Here is a 21,883-nt window from a genome sequence, read left to right as displayed (position 1 = left end):
TGGCAGAAATGACCCAGTGCCAGTTTCAGGACCCAGACCTTGAGAAACTGGTATCTTTCACTTCCTGCTTGTTGGTGTGATCACTCTTGGAACCAGATGCCTCCTGTGAGGAAACTCAAGGCACCTCATGGAGGGGAACTGTCAGACAGCAACATCTTTCCAGCCCTGCGAGCAAGTGAGCCCCAGTTGAGCCACCCCAGTGGAGGCTGTGTGCAGAGCAGAAATGAACTAGCCCTGTCCATCCCTGCTCACACTGCAGATTCATGAGCAAATAAATATTTTGTTTTTAGCCACTAAGTTTTGGAGGGTGGTGTGTTATGTGGCTGTAGAGAAATAGAACATCTTCCCAACTTGGAAGGAATTTCCTGGGCCCTGCAGGAACCCAATCCAGATGTAGGATTTTAATAATAACAGAGAGGCCTGGGGTTATTTTAAGGAAGACCAATAAATCAGGTCAGGAAACATCATCTGCTGACTTCCCTCTGGCACTCCCTAGCCTTGTCAATGAGAATAGCTGAGAACAGTCTAGGAGTCTTCCCTGTTTGAGATAGAATCCTCTGCTAATCAAACACACCTCAGGATCCTCTATGGCCAGGGTGGAGGTGGCAAAAGTAGAGAACAAATGTTTTCCCTTAATTCAGGATCTTATATATTTTTCACAGAATGTGGAATTATCTGGTGGCTATTGTCCTACTTGGACTATCAAAGGAAATAAGGCCGCTCTATAGGCAAGCATCAGAAACCTCTCCTTCTATTCCTTTCCTGTTTTATTTATTGTGTGGGGCTGCCATGGAGATGGAGCTGGGAAGAGACAGGGGAAGTTCAGCCTACAAAATCTGTGTGAAGCTGGGTGCAGTGGCGCATGCCTGTAGCCCCACCTATTCTGGAGGCTGAGGTGGGAGGGGTGCTTGAGCTCAGGAGATCAAGTGTGCTGTGAGCTCTGGCTGCACCACTGTACTCCAGCATGGGTAAGAGAATGAGACCCCATCTCTTTTTTTTTTTTTTTTTTGAGACGGAGTCTCACCGTGTTGCTCAGGCTGGAGTGCAGTGGTGCGATCTCGGCTCCCTGCAACCTCTGCCTCCCAGGTTCAAGTGATTCTCCTGCCTCAGCCTCCCGAGTAGCTGGGATTACAGGCGCATGCCACCACGCCTGGCTAATTTTTGTATTTTCAGTAGAGATGGGGTTTTACCATGTTTGTCAGGCTGGTCTCAAACGCTTGACCTCAAATGATCCGCCCACCTTGGCCTCCCAAAGTACTGGGATTACAGGTGTGAGCCACCGCGCCCAGCCTGAGATCCCCTCTCTTAAAAAAAAACTGTGAATGCCTCTTTTTGTTGGAGTAGGGTTTGGACTGGTTCTTTGCTTGCTTTTCATAGAAGTGGGTTTGTCATGTGATTTTAAAAGTCTCTAAAACTCTGCCTGCCAACTATCCCTCTGTCTTATTTTACATTAGCTAGAACACCCCAAGGGGCAAGGATGGCAGGACAAGCTCCAAGGGGTGATGTGGGCAATAACAGTCAATGTCTGCTCTACACTTGATGGTGCACAAGAGCTTTTTATTATCATGATCTTGGAATATCCTTTCAGGAATCCAGTGAAGGTGACTGGACAAAAACTATGGTATGCCTGTACAAAGGAATATTACACAGCAATAAAATGGAATGAGCTACTGATGCATGCCACATCATGGACGAACCTCAAAACCATGATACTGAGTGAAGGCAGCCAGATGCAAAAGGCCACACACTGTATGATGCCATTTATGTGAAATGTCCCAAAGAGACAAATCCATAAGGAAAGAAAGCAGCTTGGTGGTTGCCTGGGCCTGGGTGAAAGGGGCGTGGGGAGTGAACGCAAATTGGCATGGGGTTTCTTTTGGAAATATTCTGAAATTGGATTGTAGTGATGGCTGCACAATGCTGTAAATTCACTAAAAATTATTGAATTGCACACTTAAAATGAATGAATTTTATGGTATAAAGCTCCATAAGGCTGTTTAAAAATTTTTATGGTATAAAGCTATTTAAACAAAAAAAGAACATAGGGGAGTCAGAGGGAGGAGACAAGGGGTGGAGGGTGGGGTTGTTAGAGCTTCGTGGGGCATAGGAGGTAAATGGATGTGTACTGGCTGGAAAGGATAGAAGCTGTGATTTTCTTAGTCACCTAACTGGGGAAATCCCAGAACAGGAGGCCTCTGAGTTCCTACTAGCTGAAAAGTGATAAAAGCTGAGAGTAATAATGACAAGTGCTAACACTGATTAAGTGCCAGGCACATGCCAGGCAACCATGCAGAGCATGTTACAGGTATGAACCTGTATGTTCCTCCAAGAAGCCCTTTGAAGTGGTATTGGGAGACAATTCTCCATGGGTGTCTCCAAGGTCTGCATGTCTTCAGCTCAAAAGACACTGAGACCTTTGTTCTAGACTATCATCTCAAGGACATCTGTGTAGCAAACATACTTGGAGGACAGAGACAATATCTCTCTCTGGAGCAGAAGGAAGAGGATAGAGTTGTTTTCCAACCAATACAATAATGTCTCCATCTGAGGCAAAGGCTAGACAGGTTTGGCAATAGATCCCTTGTAAGATCCCAGGTTTCCTAAGCTCTGGGATCCTCCATTGTGACACAGATCTGCTGCTGTGTGTGCAGAATCCATTTGGGTTGTTTTGCATTGCTCTCGTGGAACTTGGGAGACAATTAGAACTGAGGCAAAAATGAAGCTTGTGCTGCCTGCTAAATGTGACTAATAAAGTCCTTTGTCTCTGACCTGGGATCTCGTGTCTTCTGCGGTCATGGATGGCATTGTGGCAGACTAACTCATTAGCTTGTGAGCAGTCCAAAATCTCGGACCCTTCGTAGTTCTTCCGTCATACTCACATCACCCCTGTTTTACAGATGAGGACTTTGAGGCCCAGAGAATTGAAGCTTCTTGTTCAAGATCACATAGCTAACAAGTAACAAAGCTAGGATTGATACCCAGACCAATTGGGAAAGGCAGGAGAGATGAGTAGGGGATTGGAGAAGAGAACCGCTGGAAATGACAGGAGCTGAAGGCCCCGAAGGTACACAGAAGGTCGTGCCTCTCAGCTTCCCAAACCCACACACCCCCAGATGCTGCCTGTCCCTACATCCGGCTGCTGGGGCTGAGCAGCCAATTTGGGACGACCGTGATATATTTAACGGTGAGTCACGCTCTCCCCCAGCAATCAGCAGTGGCAGGCTCGGGAGGATGCAGGGAGCATCTCTGGAAATCCGTGCCTGAGGGTCGCCATGACAACGCCATCTGAGTCGCTTGCCAGCAGCTGGGATGCCAGTGACTGAACCAAGGCGCAAAATAGTCTCACAGGCTGAGTGCGGCCGAGGACAGGAGCAGGCCCCCTGCACGGCATCCCCAGTGGGTTTGCCAGGGATTGATGGGAGGGATGTGAGGTCTTGGTGAGAAGGGAGATTTATGGGCTCACTGTCCAGGTCACAGTACTCTATGGAAGCCTGGGGTCCCTGGCTGGTGGGAATGAGCACACTTGCCGTGATGGGTATTTTGGTGAGCACCATCTCTTCCTGCCCTGGTTCCTCTTGGTTTGTCTGTCTCTCTCATAGTCGCTCTCTCAGAGGCCCTGCCTCACTGAGGCTTCTACCCAAGTGTCACAACCTCTGAAGACTGACAGCAACTTGGGAATGTAACCAAGACCATCTTCCAGGATAATTCTGAAGACTTCAGAACCTAGGGCGAATCAGCCACACCCACACACTAACACCAAATATGAATGTCCCATGAAAGCAGCTTGGAATCCATTCATTCATTCATAAATCCATTCATCACCTTGTCCTCTTAGTTGTTCATTCTAAATTAAAACCTGGGTCCTACAGGCCCTATGTAGAAGTGGGTTTGGTTGTCCTGTCCTCATCTCCTTTCACTCCCCCTCTCTTATTCTACTCTAGCTCACTAGTCTTACTGCTGTTCCTCAAACATACAGATGCTTTCCTGCCTCAGAGCCTTTGCACTTGCTCCTCCATCTGCCTGGAAAGCTCTTCCCCCAGAAGGGAAGCTCTCCCTTTAGGTTTCTGCTCATATGTCATCTTCCCAGAGACACACTATCAAGACCACCCTAGGAGAAAGCACCTAATTCAGCCTCAGTGATAAGGCCAAATATATATATATGTATAATATGACATATATCTGTAACTTAGTTTCCCCCATCCATATGGAGCAAAGAGAGACAAGCTGAAAATTGGTGGCCTGTAAGTTGAATCTAACTCACAGAACTGTTTTGTTTGGTCTACATAGTGTTTCAAGAATTGAGCAAGTTGCTAACACTTATAAAGTTGAGAGATTTTGTTTTAGAATGCTAATTTTCAATTTATCTTGAAAAACTAAGGTTGGGTGTGATGGCTCACGCCTGTAATCCTAGCACTTTGGGAGGCTGAGGAGGGTGGATCACTTGAGCCCAAGGAGTTCGAGGCCAGCCTGGCCAACAGGACAAAACCCCGTCTCTACAAAAAATACAAAAATTAGCTGTGTGTGGGGGCATACACCTGTAGTCCCAGCTACTTGGAAGGCTGAGGTGGGAGCATCACTTGAGGCTGGGAAGTTGAAGCTGCAGTGAGCCATGATCGTGCTACTGCACTCCATCCTGGGAGACAGAGTGAGACCCTGTCTCAAAAAAAAAAAAAAAAAGAAAACAAAAATATTAAGCTGTGCATTCTGCATCTGTAACAGCAACTGGCTGAGGCATAAGCATTCCAGTGCCAAAGGCCCTATGTGGCCCTCTTCATTCATGTATGTGGCCATGTTCTACCTATGGGAGTCTTTGGGCTTGCAGCCCAAGTCTCTAATCTGAGGTCTCTAAGGGTCTTTAGTTTGGGCTGGAAAGAGTGTGGCACAGTGGTTAAGAGTCAGGCTAATGGGGCTGCAATCCTCACTCATTTCAGCAATCACAGTTTCAGTTTCCTCACATGTAGTATGGAATTTCAGAGAGTTAATGGGCAAACTGAACAAAACAATATACCTGGAAAAATGCTTAACACAAAGCCTAGGAAATAGAACACAATAAGTGGAAACTTAAAAAAAAGCTTTTTCTGGTCTTTGATGACAGTCCATTCCTTGATCTGACTCACCAGGTCTCTTCGATCAGAAACTTGGGAGAAAAGGAAGGGCTGTTTTGCTGCAATTCACTTAATGTCAAAGCAGGAAAGACCTTGGACAAAGCTTCAAGTCTAACCTTTTTTGTTCTCGGGTGAGTAAACCAAGACCAGAGGATGAGTCTTGCCCAGAAGAGTTTCTAACCATTCCTCCCCTGGGTATATGTTTCCCGGTGAAATTTGCTTAAAGTTGGAATAGGCAGAGTGTGGGCCAGACCTATGGGCATTGTTGTGAACACTTGCTTTTAACTGCCCAGTATCTACTTGCCCTTTATCTGTAACAGCTGCCTGATTTTCCCTGGCACCATCCCTCCTCTGATCCCCAGGAAATGGCTCCACGTGTGGGCATGTGGTTCATGACCACAGTGGTTGCCTCAGAGATGGCCATATGATGCAATCCAGGCCAATGCATGTCACCACAGGGCTCTTAGGAACTACTGGTACCCACTGGAGCTGCTGGGCTGGTTAGATACAAGCCTGGGGCTGCTGGGAGCCATTTTTGCTATGACTTGGGGGAGCCGCCTGAGAGGATGCCAACACAAAGGAAAAAAGGTCCTGGTGATGGAGGAAAACAGAAACCTTAGAGCATAATTTGAGCACCTTGATTCAGCTGAGCCTGAAGGCACGTACCCCTGGGCTTTTCAGTTACATAAGCCAATCAATCCCTTCTGTCTTCCTCCTTTTTTGCTACTATCAGTTAGAATTAAGGTTCTGGACTCATCCAGGCATGGTAGGTGAAGGTGTTGGGTAAGCAAAGGCCCAGAAGAAGGAAAATGCAGAACAAGTTCTGGGATTTCCAATGAATAGCCTGCAGTGGGAAGAGGCCGGTAAAGTCACTTAAAGCCAGAACCTGGGGAGCTTTGAATGCCTTGCTAAGTCACTTTGACTTTATCCTAAGGGTAATAGGGAGCCATAGAAGATTCAGAGGAAGGGAAAGGACCTGCCAGAGTTGGCAATGTTGTGGGGGAGTGGGAGAGAGGATTATTCTGGATATGAAGTCTGGTTCAGGGTTCTCCTGGGCTCCAACTCCAGCCAAGAGTGCATGCAGTGGTGAGAGAGGGTGTCTTCCACCAGCACCCGCAGCTCCCAGTCCCTCCTGACTGTCTTATAATAACAGTGTTTTCAATGCAGACCTTCTGGGTTCCCTGCCGCGAATCACTCAGCCACCCTTCCAGGGAGAAAACAAAAAGCAGTGTTTTTCCGTGTCTATTTTAGGCTGCTGCCTACATCTTTGTTCTTCGTGAGGAACACACACTCCCGGGGGGCCCTTTTCTCAGCTGTGGCCCGGCAGTCGGGTCTGGACCACCAGGCTGGGTTCTGTTATGGGAAAGAACCAGCAGATGTAATGGAATCATGCCAATTAGGCCAGGAGCTGCGTGGGGATGATGTTATCATTAAGTTCCAGAAGACGTGGAGGTGAGGGGGAAGGTAGCTCATCCCGGTCCACCTGCCGGTCCCAGACGGACTGCCTTTTTTGATCTGTCCTCTTCAACTATCCTGAGCAGCTACAAAGAGCCCACCCTCGCTATCCCCTGAGGGATAGAATTTAGAAGTCTGCATTGTATGAGACACTTGTGCTCATTTTACTGTTGGGCTGAAAGCAGAAGTAGAAATTCTACTGCAAATGGGTGGATCCAGCCCACCCATTTTACAGATGGTAAAACTGAGGCCTGAAGAGGAAACATAGCTTGCTCAGGATTATAGAACATTTGATGGCAATCTACGACCAAAAAGACCAGAACATAAAATCTCGGTACTCGCATGTACCTTATCTGTCTTGGTCAACATCGTGTCCCATCACAAAACATAGTACATGGCAAATAACAGGCCCTTGATATACGCTGGATGAATGAACAACATCTCTACTGCTGTTTTCAGCTTTCACAAAGAATTCTCACACACATTCCCTCATTTCGACGTCATGATTGTCTTTGTAGCCAAGAATTGCTTTTGTCCTTATTTTGCAGGTGAGGAAACGGAAGTTAGGAGAGGATTTAGTTGCCTATCCAAGATCACACAGCCTAGGTAGAGACTGAATTTGAATCCATGTCATCTTGATGCAGGCTGGGGCATCCCTTAAATTTTGGTAGAGGAAGAGACCTTGGAAATGGTCAGCCGGGAGGTAAAAGCCTTGGTCTACAAGGACAACTCTGACCTTAATTATACTACAACATTTGGAGTGAAGGGACTAAGAAAGCAGGTCCTCAAAATGTTCAAAAGAGTTACCATATGACCTAGTAAGTCCACTTCTAGGTATATATATCCAAGAGAGTTGAAAACTTATGTCCATGCAAAAAATTATACATGAATGTTCATAGCAGCTTTATTCATAATAGCCAAAAAGTAGAGACACCCCAAATGTTCATCAACTGATGAAAGATAAATAAAATGTGGCCTATCCATACAATAAAGTAGTATTCATCCATAAAAAGGAACAAAAACGGATACAGGCTGCACTGTGGGCGAGCCTTGAAAACATTTTGCTAAGTGAAAAAAGTTAGTCACAAAAGGCCCCATATTGTATGATTCCATTTATGAGAAATGTCCAGAATAGGTAGATCTAACGAGACAGAAAGTATAGATTACTGGTTGCCAGGGGATGAGGGGAGGAAGGAATGGGGGGTGACTGTTAATGGGTACAGGGTTTCTTTTTGGGGTGATTAGAATGTTCTAAAATTAGATGTGATGATGGCTTCACAACTTTTTGAATATGCTAAAACTATTGAATTATACATTTTAAATGGGTGAATTTTATGGCATTTGAATTATACCCCAATCAAACCCTTTAAAAAAAAAAAAAGAGCAAGAGGAGCATTTCCATGGAAAGGAAGTTTTAGAAGGGGGAACATACAAATGAGGAAGGGTCCCCACCATGGACAGCTCCATGCTGTCTTCTTGGATGTCCCAGGAAGAATTTCAAGAAAGTATTTCAACCCCAAGCTCCAAGGATTCACCTGAGGGCTTGTTCCTAGGGAGTTGAGAATCTGTAGGACACCTCCTCCGGGTAACTCTCCCAGATATCTCAACCACAGACAAGAAAATGAACTCATTATGATAACTGGGAACCACTCAGTGCCCTGGTGCTCTGCTTGTGATATCTCACTGAAGCCATGCAACAACCTTGCTGAATGTAAGGTAGTACCATCACCCTTACTATCCAGGTGAAGAAATGGAAGCTCAGAGAGATAAAATGACTAGTCCGGGGTCACACAGCTTTTGGCTGTCTCAACTACATCATAGTATGTGGGACACACCCAGAGTAAGGCCTGAGGCCACTTTCCTAGGGAACCCAAGCAAGTTCCTTGACCACTGTTGGCCTCAGTTTCCCCATCTGTTCCATGAAATCCCAGCTTACTCCTTCATTGTCTTGGTGGGGGCTTCAGCCAGAGCATCACCACCTGCCTCTGATATAATGGTGCTTCACCTTTCATCAGATTTCATGTGAACAAAGCCTAACATCTTTTCTCAGTGCCCCACCTGCCCAGGGATCCTAGTCCACATCTATGCTGTTTTTCTCCACTCTGTCCTTCCAGTGCTTGGCATGCTGCACTGCTTCTCAAAAAAACCCTGATGTTGCCTGCCACTGGGTTCAAGGCAGATGATGTGATTTCACAGGCTTTCTTCTTCAGCACTAAATAAGGTGTTTTTGTGGGGCCCTTCAGAACCTAAACTTTCTGAAGCTTTAGGTTCAACCTTGGAGTTTGTAGACTTGCAGAGAATTTTCCATCAAAGTGTACAGGCAGAGATGCAAACACACACCCTTTTATATCTCCATCCATCCATCCATTCATTCACCCATCCATCCATTTACTCACCCATCCATCCATCCATCCATCCATCCATGCATCCATCAATCATCCATCCATCCACTCATCCACCCATCCATTTATCCATCCATCCATCTATCCACTCATCTACACATCCAATTACCCATCCATCCACCCATCCATCCATCTACTAATCCATCCATTCATCCACTCATTCATCCATCCACTCATGCATCCATTAAATCATATATTCATCTACTCATCTATCCACCCATTCATTTATTTTCCCATTTGCTTTATTCATTCATTAATTCAATAAATATTTACCAAAAGCCTACTATATGCCGGGCACTGTGTTGGCCAGTGGATACAGTGGAAGAAAAGACAAAAAGGGTCCTTCTCCTCATGGAGTTCACAGTCCACTGAAGGAAGATGGGCCTCAACAGACACACAAAATGTAAGCATAAATTGGGATGAATGCTACCAAAAAAGTCCAGAATAATAAAGGTGCCTAATTTCCATTGGGAGATGGGGGAAGCTTTTCTGAAAAAGTTGACATTTAAGATAAGATCTGAAGTGTGATTTATGATTTATCCGTTAGGAATGCTCTTGGTTCAAGAAGTAGAAAATGCTAACCAAAAGAGGCTCCAGCAGTTAGGGTTATGATCCCACATAACCAAAATTCCTGAAATAGGGTTACCCCATCACTGAGGGACTTGACAACATAGTCAACTATCCAGACTCTCTACCATCTACTCTACCACCCTTAGAGGACTGGCTTCATTCCCAGGCTGGCTTACTTCATGGACACAAGATAGCTGCCTCTGCTCTGGCCATCAGGTGAAGACATGCCCACATTCATACTCAGACCATCATGAGCAAAAGGAATGGGGCCACCATGATTGTCTCAGACCAGCTGTTTGTAACTGGGCATGATTTTGTGCTCCAGGGGACATTTAGAGACATTTTCAGTGGCATAATTATGTGTGTGTTTTGGGGGGATTGCTACTGGCATCTTGTGGATAGAGGCCAGGGATGTTGCTAAGCATCCTACAGTGCACAGTACAGACCCCACGGCAGATAATTATTCAGATGTCAATAGTGCTGCTTTAGACCAGTCAGAACAAAATCCTGAGTCATGGGGCACACGGTAGAAAGGGGTAGGGGAATTGCTTAAGAAAGCTTTCCTGGATGATGTAATAGCTCAACTGAGTCTTGAAAGATGGACACTGGCTAAATCAATCCAGGTAACAAGTCAGTCTAACCAGGTGGCCATGTGGATGAGCAAAAATGCAGCCCTTCCCTCTTTTCTGCCTCATCTAGTTGATGTGAGCCCCATATGGTCAGGGACCTCACCTGACCCATTCATTTCGCCATCCCCCTTCCCATCTGATGCCCATTACCATAGTTGTTCAACACATTGTTGTCAAAGAATAAGGGACTAAAACGGGGAGAAACCCTCTCTGGAGACTGAAGCCCCAACTTTGAAAATTCTTGGGAGTCACACAGAGTGAATGTTGGGGGCAATGACTCTGGAATAAATATAGGAGGATATCAGTCAACATGAGGAAACCCCAAGAAAACATTTGGTTCAGTCCTATCATTGTACAGATGGGGAGACTAAGACACACAAAAGGGGAGAAAATGGTTCAAGGTCACTCAGAAAGCTGGGGGAAGATGCAGCCAGACCCATGTGCCCCTTTCTTAACCCATGATCAACATCAACTGGTGGATCCCGAACAATTGTTTAGAGACTCACAATTCAGCTGAGCACAGTTCTGAATTCCCGAATTCGGGAATTTTGGCGTTTCCCACCACTTGTCTCCTTAGAAAGCTTTCTTCCTGGATTCACTTACCTTGGGACCCCAGAAGGATGCTGAGTGGGGCCACCTTCTGTGAATGTGTACTCTGCTCAGATGGCAAAATGGCTACCAAACTGCCCAACCCAAATGGCCGGTTCATGGACAAGTTTTGTTTGGCCCATGTTTGTTTAATTCTTAAAAAAATTATTATTTGCATTCTTTGCCAATGATAAAAATAATTGGGACATTGTGCCTTAATCCAAATTTCCCACTTCTCTTCTGATTGAAGGTTTGACAGCATTGTGGCCATTTTTCTGCATGGCAGCTATTTACAGGAGCTGGGCACTGGCTGCACCTTTTGTCAGGATACAAGTGCCCCATTTCATCCCAGTGCCCTCCTGGCTATATCACTCTCGTACAGGGCTGCCTGGCCCCCAAGAAACGGTCTCAGATTGCAGCCCAGCCCCAGCTGACAGGACACAGGCGTGAGTGGGTGAGGCCATGCAGGGACCACAAGCAGGACACGCTCCCTCTCTCTTGGAAGGAAGCACCTTGGTTACCATGGCAACATGCTGCTGTTTGTAACACATCTTCCACCTGAAAAGGAGAGGAGATGACAAGTACATCTCTCTTCTCAGCCCAGGCAACATCAGCTCCTGGCACCCCCAAAAACCTAAGAGCGAGAAGGGGGAGTGTGATCTGTCTTCTCCAATCTGGGCCCCAAATGCAGATGCCCCAAACACCCCCATTTGTTCAACCAACCCAGAGATGAGGCGTTGGGAGGGGTTGATTTAGATTCCATCTTATATAAAAAGACCAGAACATTTTTGATTAGAGATGGAGGAAGGTGTGGGAGTCTGAGACACTGCTTTGTTTCTGGGCAAATGTACACATTCCCTGATGCCTCTCTTCTCTCCACATCCTCTAAGCAGAAGCATAGACTCCCTCCCCTTACCACTCCTCACAGCCAAATTCCCCTCAGCCAGGACCCCAGACCTTTCCCAATACCCAGGAGCCCCCAGGGCAGCAGGCCTGTTTCTAGGCTGCCTACAGAACCCGAAGGAAGTAAGGGAATGAAATAAGAGAATCAGCCAGAAATAAGGCAGGGCACCGTGCGATATTTTCCTTTGAAACTAAGAGGCTGAGAGCTGGAACAGCAGCAGAAATCAGAAGAAATCTCATTGAGAAAAGAGGCACAGAGAGGAGTGCCAATTAGCACCCAGGTCCCCTCCTGGGAGTATCAATCCATAAATATTAATAACCGTAATCATCCAGTATTAGTTATAATGCCTTGTAAATTAAGGTCATTTTCCGTGGAGTAAATAGCTGCGTTAATGGCAGCAAAAGGTAACGGCGTCGCTGGCTGCGTGCCAGTTGATGCCTGCCAGGATGACAGTATAAATCAGGAAGGACAGGGCCAATCTGTGAACAGGAAGTGGCATGGGGGCAGGTGGAGTGACGGGGCAGAGTGTGGCCGCAGACACACATCCCATGCAAGGGCCTTGGGCCGATCTGATCTAACAGGGACCTGCTTTAGACAGGTGATGTCTGGGGCAGATGAAGCTCCCAGGGTCACTAGGTGTAGGTAGGAGTGGAGAGATGGGGCCGGGTGGGTAGGGAGAGGGGGTGTCTCAGAGGGAGGTGGCACCAAGACTTCAGACACTTGGGTTAAGAGCAGAGGGCCATGATTTGAGCTGCTGCCCGTGGCATTTCACTGCAGACCTTGGCACCTTTGCTAAGCGACACAGCCATTCTCTTCTTCCTCTACCTCCTTTCCCTCCTCTCCATCTTCTTTCTCTTCCTCTCCTCTCCTTCTGCCAGGGCTGACTTCTCCATTAGGCCCAATAGACACAGCCTGGGGCTCACACTACCTCTAGGGCCCCTTCTCCAATGTTTTAATTTCTTTTATAATTAGAAGAAAAAAAGAACTTTCAGCTGGAAGAAAATGTTATAATACTGTATGTGATATTAATATATTCATCTTTATACCAATGCAGCCATAATATAGAATGTTTGATTTTTTTTCATGGAGAGAGGCATGAGTGCCCAGGGCCCACAAAATTCATCACATGGCCCTACTTTCTGCTCCCCACCCCTCCTCCCACTAACCATGGGGCCCTAAGCAATTAGCATTGCCTTATGGAGTCTCGGTTTCATCCTTTGCAAATGGGCTAATTTTGGTGATGCCTTCCCAAGCAGTATGAAGTAAAATAATATTGGAAAAAGCTTTGGCCACAAAGTGGTGTTTGCCTCCTTTTCAGGAGGCTCTGGGATCCCGGCAGTTGGGCGGGTGATGTATTTGAAAATCTCAGTGGATGGAGTCCCTGGTAATGCTCTCTACAGGCTCCCCAAGCTAAATGCACCGTCAGACCCTTCTCTGTCCCATCTTCCTGGGCTCCCTGGTTTCTCTAAAGAACAAATGCTTTTCTTGACCCTCCGAGAAAACTCACAAGGCACTTGATTATACTAGATGGATCAAACAATGCTTCTAAATTCCAACGGAAAGAAAGTAGCCATTATGATGGGCTCCGGCAAGGGTAGGGAGCTGGGGGCCTCCTTGTTCCTTTACTGCTGGGACTGGACACACTGGGGTTTGCAATACCCAGTGCAGATGAAAATGCGGGGCCCCTTGTTCAAAAATTATGGATTTCATGACAGTGACAGCAAAGCCTCAAACAAAGTGTGGGGCCCTTCTGAGAGTGGGGTATGGTGCTACTGCACTGGTTGCACACCCGTGACAAAGCCTGTTGTTAGCTTCCAGCTGGGAGGATGGGTGTGGCAGTGGCCAGGGAGGGGACAGCAATGATGATGCTGTTTGATTTCCACCAACTCCACCTTTGCCTAGTACAGTGCCTGGCATGTTGTACGTGCCTAAGAAGTACTAGTTCATTCTCTCATTCCTCTAACACAGGGCCCACCATGGCAGATGAGGCCTGTCCCTACCAGGGTGGAAGCTGGACCACTGGGCCTGGCTTGGCACCTGGTAACGATCCCTCTCCAGGGGGCTGTGCCCTGGATCCTCTCTCTCTTCCCTCCTCCACCTTCCCCCAGAAAGAGTGATCCTTTATTTTACTCCTGGCCTATGGTTTTTGTATTGGCAGAAGTGGAGGTGCTTATGGCCAGCATAGCCTCCAAACTAAACACTGCAGAAGTATTGAGTATTATTATTATTTTTATTATCTAAACTTGCAAACTCTGCCCCCTCCTATTACTCAGCTCCTCCCTTTTCTTCTTTACTTTTCTTCACTGCCCTTGTCCCCTCCTGATATTATAGTGCATATCTATCTGCTTGTATGCTGTCTGTCTCCCAGGCCGAAGGGTGGACTCCATGAGGACAGGGACTTCATCTTAGGCACTCTGGAACCCCAGAGTTAGCACAGGGCTCGGCACATCAAAGACGCTCAATAGGTATTTGTAGAATGTACACACAAATCTTGGAAAGGTGGGCAGGGATGCTGTGTGTCCTGGGGCCAGGAAGCCACCTCTCTGAGTCTCCCTTTCCTCACCCGTCAAAAAGAGGTAACAGCAGCTCTTGCAAAGGCTGAGGAGCAGATGAAAGGAGACCACACCCTGCAAAGGCACTGTGAGCTGGTGAGGGGGTGCAGCGATGTCACAGTTCCTACAGCCCGGCCTGCAAATCTGGCCACAGCTGCCAGTCAACAGCCCAGGCTCGGCTAAGGGTGCCGTAACTTGGTGCCCACCTTGGATTTTCACACCCAGCTGGCTACTGGCCACCAGATGGCATAGAAGGTTAGTCCAACCAGCTCGCCTGACCTGGAAGGCTGCCCAGCCTCAGAGAGCATCCTTCCTAGCGATCACCTGGGCTCTAGACCTCAGCCTGGTCGTGCCTGGAGGGCGGTGGAGGGGGCTCAGCCATTCAGACTCCTGTGCGGACTCTCACCTGACAGCATGTCATTCAATCCACTCCGTCAAGAAATACTATGATAACCGTCAGGGAAATGCAAGCCAAAATCACAGTGAAATACCACTTCACACCCACTAGGATGGCTAGAATAAAAACGACAGAACAAGGGCTGGCAAGGATGTAGAGGGACTGGAACCCTCATCTATAGCTGGAGGAAACGTAAAATGGCAAAGTCACTTTGGAAAACAGTCTGGGAGTTCCTCTAAAGGTTAAACATGGAATTACCATATGATCCGGCAATTCCACTTCTAGGCATATACCGAGAGAAAGAAAAACATATGTCCACATAAAAATTTGTACACAAACGTTCATAGCAGCATTATTCATGATAGCCCAAAGTGGAAACAACTTAAATGTCTATCAACTGATGAATGGATAAACAAAATGTGGTATGTCCACATAATGGAACCTTATTCAGCCATAAAAAGGAATGAAGTACTGACGCATGCTGCAACATGGATCTAAAATCTTGAAAACGTTATGCTGAGCAAAAGAAGCCAGACACAAAGGTCACTTATTGTATGATTTCATTTCCATGAAATGTCCAGAATAGGGCAATGTAGAGAGATAACAATTAGGTTAGTGGCTGCCCAGGGCTGGGATGGAGGTGGGGAGAGATGGGGAGTGACTACTAAGGGGTAGGAGTTTCTTCTTGGGATGATAAAAATGTTCTGAAATTGATTATGATGATGGTTGCACCACTCCATGTATGTACTAAAAACCATTAAATTGTACACTTTAATGGGGGTAAATTGTAGCTTTAATTTAATGGGTAAATTGTACATCTCAATAATATCTCAATAAATCTGTTACATGTGTATGTGTGTATGGATTTGAGTAAAATATATTTATAGGGCATCTAATATGAGCCAAGTGAACAGCACAAAATCCCTGCTTGCTCAGGAAGCTAACCATGAAGACACAGAGGAACAGATACAAGTGGAATTTGACTCGAAATATGAAAAGTGCAGTTTGACTTTAAGAAAAATAAAGCAGGCTGGGTTAGGGTTGGCCAGGACTGGAGTTGCTTTAGATGGAGGAGAGGCACTGTGGTCCAAGGAAGCCACACTGAGGAGGTAGCTTTTGAACAGAGACTTGAGTGAAGAGATTGGGTGGGGGTGGGGCATAGAAATTGGGTGGAAGAGCATTTGCAACAGGAGAAATAGCAAGTGCAAAGGCCCTGGGGTGGCAGCACTAAGGAGCCAGAGGAAGCTAAGAGGTAAAGAGGGAGAACTGATGGGGGCTGGATCCTGGAGGGCCAGGGAGGTTCTGCTGAGACCCGTGGCTTGGTTCTGAGTGAAGTGGGAGCCATGGAGGGCTTTGAGCAGAAGAGGGACGTGCTCTGACTTAGGTTTGCACCAAATCTCTCTGGCTGTGAGTGGAGAATGGACTGTGGGGTGGATGTGGGCAGGATGGAAGCCAGGAGACCAGTGACTAGGCTACTGAAATAGACCAGGCGAGAGACGAAGGGGGCTCAGCCCAGGGGGTGGAGATGGAGGTGTGAAGTGGTCAGATACTAGTTGTGGACTAGCAATTCTATCCATGGAACCTCCATTTGCAGGGATTTTTATTGCCATTTAACTTGACCCAGATGTCAGCTGAGATCAAAAGCTTCCTACCTGATGAACAGTCTTTGAATCCCTCCCAATCACCAAGGTCAGTCACAGCCCCTCTCCACATCTCTACAAATCCCAGTGTCCTTGCTGCTTCTGTCCCTCGGGTTTAAATGTCCTGAACCCATCTGGATGCTGTCTCAGCCTCTGCCACCAATTTCCATGAGAAACTCAACCCATCAAACATGTTATCATTCTGGCAGACTTAACTGAAGAGTCAATAGTAGTAAACACCTGGTAAGATTCTTCTCCAGGTTAGATGAGTTAATGTATGTAAAAGCACTTAGAACAGTGCCTGGCACATGGTTGGCACTCAATGAATGTTCACTCCTATTATTTATTTACCATTCAGGGGTCACATGTGCAGGTTTGTTAACACGGGTATATTTTGTGATGCGGAGGTTTGGGCTTCTAACGATGCCATTGCCCAAGCAGTGAACATGGTACCCAACAGGTCGTTTTTCAATCCTTTTCCCCCGTCTCCCTCCCCTCCCTCCCCTTTTCTGGACTTCCCGGTGTTTATCGTTCCCATCTTTGTGTCCGTATGTACCCAATGTTCAGCTCTCACTTATAAGTGGGAACATGTGGTATTTGGGTTTCTGTTTCTGCATTAATACGCTTGCGATAATGGCCTCCAGCTGCATCCATGTTGCTGCAAAGGATGTAATCTCGTTCTTTTTTATGGCTGCAGATTGTTATTCTTTAAGAGACAGGCTCTCACTCTGTCACCCAGGCTGGAGTGCAGTCGCGCGATCATAGCTCACTGCAGCCTTGAACTCCCGAGCCCAATCCACCCTCCTGCCTCAGCCCCCTGAGTAGCTGGGACTACAGGAATGCACCACCATGCCCAGCTAATGTTTAATTTTTTTTTCTTTTTTTAGAGACAGAGTCTTGTGATATTGCCTAGGCTGGTCTTGAACTCCTGGCTTCAAGTAATCCTCCCGCTTCAGTCTCCGGTGAGAGCCACCGTGCCCCGTCCTGGCTTCTATTATTATCATGTGGCTAGTGTAAGGGGTGTTGGGTAGGTAGCTCCCTTTCTGGGAAACATTGGCCCCATCCACCCACATCCGATGGGGCTCTCCCATTTCAACAGGTCTTAAGAAGCCATCTCCTCAACAAAAGTGGGCCCCTGGGAGGAATTCTCCTGACAGCCACTAAAACAGTATGCTTGACCTGCATCTCATAACACATCCAGGAGGAAATGGAAGCACGGAAAGCTGGAGAACTAGGCCCAAGGTCACAAAACTTAGGTGTAGCAGAGCTGAGAATTCAATGTGCATTTGACGCTAAGCCAGGTGATAAAAGAAGGAAAGCCAGTTTTATTGAGTGCATGTTATATTCCAGGCATCTTTGTATGCACTGTGCTTTTATTTATTTATTTATTTATTTAATTTATTTTTTGAGGCACAGTCTCACTCTGTCACCCAGGCTGGAGTGCAGTGGCGTGATCTCGGCTCACTGCAACCTCCACCTCCCAGGTTCAAGTGATTCTCGTGCCTCAGCCTCCCAAGTAGCTGGGATTACAGGCATGTGCCACCACACCCAGCTAATTTTTGTATTTTTAGTAGAGACGGGGGTTTCACCATGCTGGCCAGGCTGGTCTTGAACTCTCAGCCTCTGGTGATCGGCTCGCCTTGGTGTGTCAAAGTGCTGGGATTACAAGCGTGAGCCACTGTGCTCAGCCTGCACTGCATTTTTAAAAATTTCACTTTTTATATAAATTATATTAATTTTGAAGGGCAGTACCTGCATACAGTTTGAAAATCAAAAAGGTACAAAAGGGTACACAGTTAAAAAGGGGGATCTCCCTCCCGCCCCTGTCCCCCGTCAACCAGCTCTCTGCCTCAGAAGTGACTACTATTTTGTTTCTTAGGGATCTTTCCAGTGCCGGACTAGGAATGGCAGAACCTACTAGTTGCCCACCCAGTATCCATCCTCCACCTCCTCCTTGCGAACAGAACCCCAGTTTTGCTCACAGGTGGCCATATGCCCAGATAAAAACACTCACATTCTCGACTCCCTTGCAGTTAGCAGCAGCCATGTGACCTGGTCTGTACAATGAGATGCAGGTGGAAGTCCCTGGGCAGGGAATTTCTTTTCACTCCCTCAAATATCAAAGTGCCCAGAAAAGAAGACTTTTGTGTTTTTGTTTTGCTTTTGCCCTTTGCCCTTAAAAAAAAATTCCTGCCTGGGTGAGACTCCATCTCAATCAAAAAAAAAAAAATTTCCTGCCTCGAATGTGGACTTGATGCCTGGAGGTGGAGGAGCAGCCACCTTGAGACCGTAAGTGTCACAGACACGTACTCAGAATGGGGGAAACGAAAGAAAGATGCTTGAGTCCTTCAGCAGCAGCACCAGTGCGGGGCTGCCCAGCTCTGGACTTACTGTGTTTGTTCAAGCCATTGTTTGCTGGATTTTTCTCATCCTTGCAGCTACATGCCTTCCTAACTGAAACTGTGCCTAAATAAGCATTTGTATTTATCTATGTTCTTCCCCACTAAAATGGTAGCATATACTCCACCTACCCTTCAGGATCTTACGTCTTCACTTAACAATATATCTTGGAGGTTGTTACAAATAGGTACACACAGAGCTGCCCTGAACTTTTAAATGAATGTGTCTAAGACCTTGCACAGATGCTTCCTAGAGCGTTCCACCAGGTCCCTGTTGGTGTGGGTCGTTCTCAACTTCTTGCTATCACAGATAATACTGCAGAGACAAAACAGGGACATTGTTCATATCCCACATGTGAGGGTTTGTCTTCAGAAGAATTGCTGAATGCAAGGGCAGATGCTTTTTCAGTGTTCTTAGATTTTGTCAAATTTCCCTGCAAAGAGGTCTGGCTGACGTGCATTCCACCACCAATGTGGGAGTGCACCCACACGTTGTCTCTAATCCTTTCAACAACAAACTATGATGGTGTCCATTTTGCTGAGGCTCAGAGAATTGTACATCGCCTGCCCAAAGTCATCACAGGCAACTGATGAGATGGGGATTTGTACCAGGGTCTGTCTGATGTCAAAGCTGTGCTTGTAAACACATGACATTGCTTTTCAGGCAGGCTGGATTCCAGAGACTCTCAGAAAAGAGGGAAGAACGAATCTGACCCAGGCGCTGGTCTGTACCTGAGAAGAGCCTTTGGGCTGGGCTGTGGGGAGGCCCGTGTTTGTCCTGGGCTGCATCCCAGCTCAGGTCTGTCACGGCCTTGCTGTGTGAGCAAGTCCTGCCCCCTACCCTCTCTCTGGGCCTCAGTCTTTCCACCTGTCAAATGGATGGCTTGGAGTTGCTGGTTCCTAAAATCCTTTAATGTTAGGCTTCTTGAAAATCCCCAAGTCTGAGGGTCTTTTGGGAGCTGCTTTTCAGACCTCAAAATGGAAACAGTGATTTTTCCTCTATTCCTGACCGAGCAGAGGTCAGCAGCGTCAGGGGCATCTATTTCTATCTGCGGACTGAGGTCACATTCCCTGGGGGAGGCTGGGCCACGGTGGGGCAACAGTCCACTGCTCTGTTTTCTCTGTAGGGCACATCTTCTCCCAGCTCTGACAGCCAGATTCTGAGGACAAATATTCCAGTTATGGTTTCATATACTGAGTGTTTTCTGAAGTGATTTACATATCTAATCTGGAAGAGAGGGACTACTCTTATCCCCATTTTACAGATAAGGCAACAGGGGCACAGAGAGATCGATCAACTTGCCTGAGGTCATTCGGCCAGTAAGTGGCAGCCAGGATTTGGCCCCAGGAAGCCTGGTGCAAGAATCTGTGCCCTTCACCGAGCATTTCTCAACCTCGACCTATTGGCATTTTGGGTTGGCTCACTCAGGTGGGGGGCTGCCTTGTGCATTCTGGGATGTTCAGCAGCATCTCTGGCCTCCACCCACTAGATGCCCCCTGGGTATGACAACCAAAATGACCCAGACATTGTCAAGTGTCCCCTGGAGGTCAAAATCACCTCCAGCTGAAAACTACTGTCTTAACACAGCTCTGGAGATGTGGATTCTAGGCCCATTTGGGGACTCTTGGGTTGTTTTTTTTTTTTTTTTTTGAGACAGAGTCTTGCTCTGCTGCCCAGGCTGGAGGGCAGTGGTGCGATCTCGGCTCACTGCAACCTCCACCTCCCGGGTTCAAACAATTCTCGTGTCTCAGCTTCCTGAGTAGCTGAGATTACAGGCATGTACCACCATGTGTGGCTAATTTTTTAATTTTTTGTAGAGACGGGGTTTTGCCACGTTGGCCAGGCTGGTCTTGAACTCCTCGGTTCAAGTGATCTACCCACTTTGGCCTCCCAAATGCTGGGCTTACAGACGTGAGCTACCACACCCAGCTGATTCTTAACCCTTCTGAGCCTGCTTCAGGCTCTGGAAAGACACTGACAAAGGCCTAGAGAAGAACCTTGCCAGAGGGCCTTGCCCTGTGCAGGTGATAGAAGCGTCGCAGGGCAGCCTTCTCTGAGGCTGTTGATGGGACAACTCAGGTAGAGGCATTGGCGGGCAGCAAAGAAAAAGCTTGGGTGGTGGAATGGGCTTGGAGGTTGGCTGAGTGACCTTAGGCAAGTGCTGAGATTCTCTGACCTTAGGCAAGTGCCTTAGATTCTCTGAGATGCAGTCTTCTCAGCCAAAATCAGCGTTAACCCTTGTAGAGTTGAGGTGTGACGCTTAAATAAATTATTGTCATGATGAGTGAAGAAAAATAAAACTGAAAACTATATCCACGAAGGGTTTAGTTAAATAATGTATGGTACATCTAAGCCATGAAAGATTATGCAGCCATTAAAATGAATGAGGTAAATCTAGTTTTTGCTGATATGGAAAGATCTCTAAGGCTTATTTATTTATTTATTTATTTGAGATGGAGTCTTGCTCTGTCGCCCAGGCTGGAATGAAGTGGCACAATCTCCGCCCACTGCAACCTCTGCCTCCCAGGTTGAAGCGATTCTCCTGCCTCAGCCTCCTGAGTAGCTGGGACTACAGGTGCACGCCACCATGCCTGGCTAATTTTTGTATTTTTAGTAGAGATGGGTTTCACCATGTTGGCCAGGATGGTTTCAATCTATTGACCTCGTGATCCACCCACCTTGGCCTCCCAAAGTGCTGGGATTACAGGTGTGAGCCACCACGCCTGGTGGCTTATTCATTTATTAATAGTTAAAAAGTAAGGTACCCAACAGTATATATGACATAATCCCATTGATATTAGAAATAAAAATAATCTTTCTACATAGCCTTATTGAGCACCTACTGCTTGCCAGGCACTGGAGTAAGCAGGAGGAATACAGTGTGGATAAAACAAAACTCCTATTTCCATGGAGCTGGTGGAATATGAAGACGAATATACAAACACGTGGAGGTTCTATGGGTTGGTGCAAAAGCAATTGCATCAACCTAATATAAAGACGTGCAAGAAAATGGCTTCTTCTGAGCCTGGAGATGTGGGAGTGAGATTTCTGTCTTTCCATTGTATGCCCTCTGGCATTTGAATTAGTCTTACTGTTGAGTGCATTTATTTATTTATTTATTTATTTAGATGGAGTCTTGCTCTGTTGCCCAGGCTGGAGTGCAGTAGCACGATCTCGGCTCACTGTAACCTCTGCCTCCCGGGTTCAAGCTATTCTCCCAGCCTCCCGAGTAGCTGGGATT

At 46.8% G+C, this 21,883-nt stretch overlaps 1 protein-coding gene and 1 long non-coding RNA gene across 4 annotated transcripts in view; one reads left to right on the top strand and one right to left on the bottom strand.

Moving 5' to 3' along the window:
• The window catches only part of KCNB1 (potassium voltage-gated channel subfamily B member 1), a 182,212-nt gene that overhangs the window by 121,263 nt on the left and 39,066 nt on the right, over window positions 1-21,883 (bottom strand). The window lies entirely within an intron of this gene.
• On the top strand, window positions 14,049-20,049 carry LOC129474202 (uncharacterized). Its single transcript, XR_008654483.2, has 3 exons — window positions 14,049-14,460; window positions 17,130-17,204; window positions 18,122-20,049. It is a non-coding gene; the product is annotated as an uncharacterized lncRNA (long non-coding RNA).

This window comes from Symphalangus syndactylus, chromosome 24, assembly GCF_028878055.3.
Source record: "Symphalangus syndactylus isolate Jambi chromosome 24, NHGRI_mSymSyn1-v2.1_pri, whole genome shotgun sequence".
NCBI lineage: Eukaryota > Metazoa > Chordata > Mammalia > Primates > Hylobatidae > Symphalangus > Symphalangus syndactylus.
The sequence above is the reverse complement of the archived record's forward strand: the minus strand, read 5'-3'. Positions and strand labels throughout refer to the sequence as shown.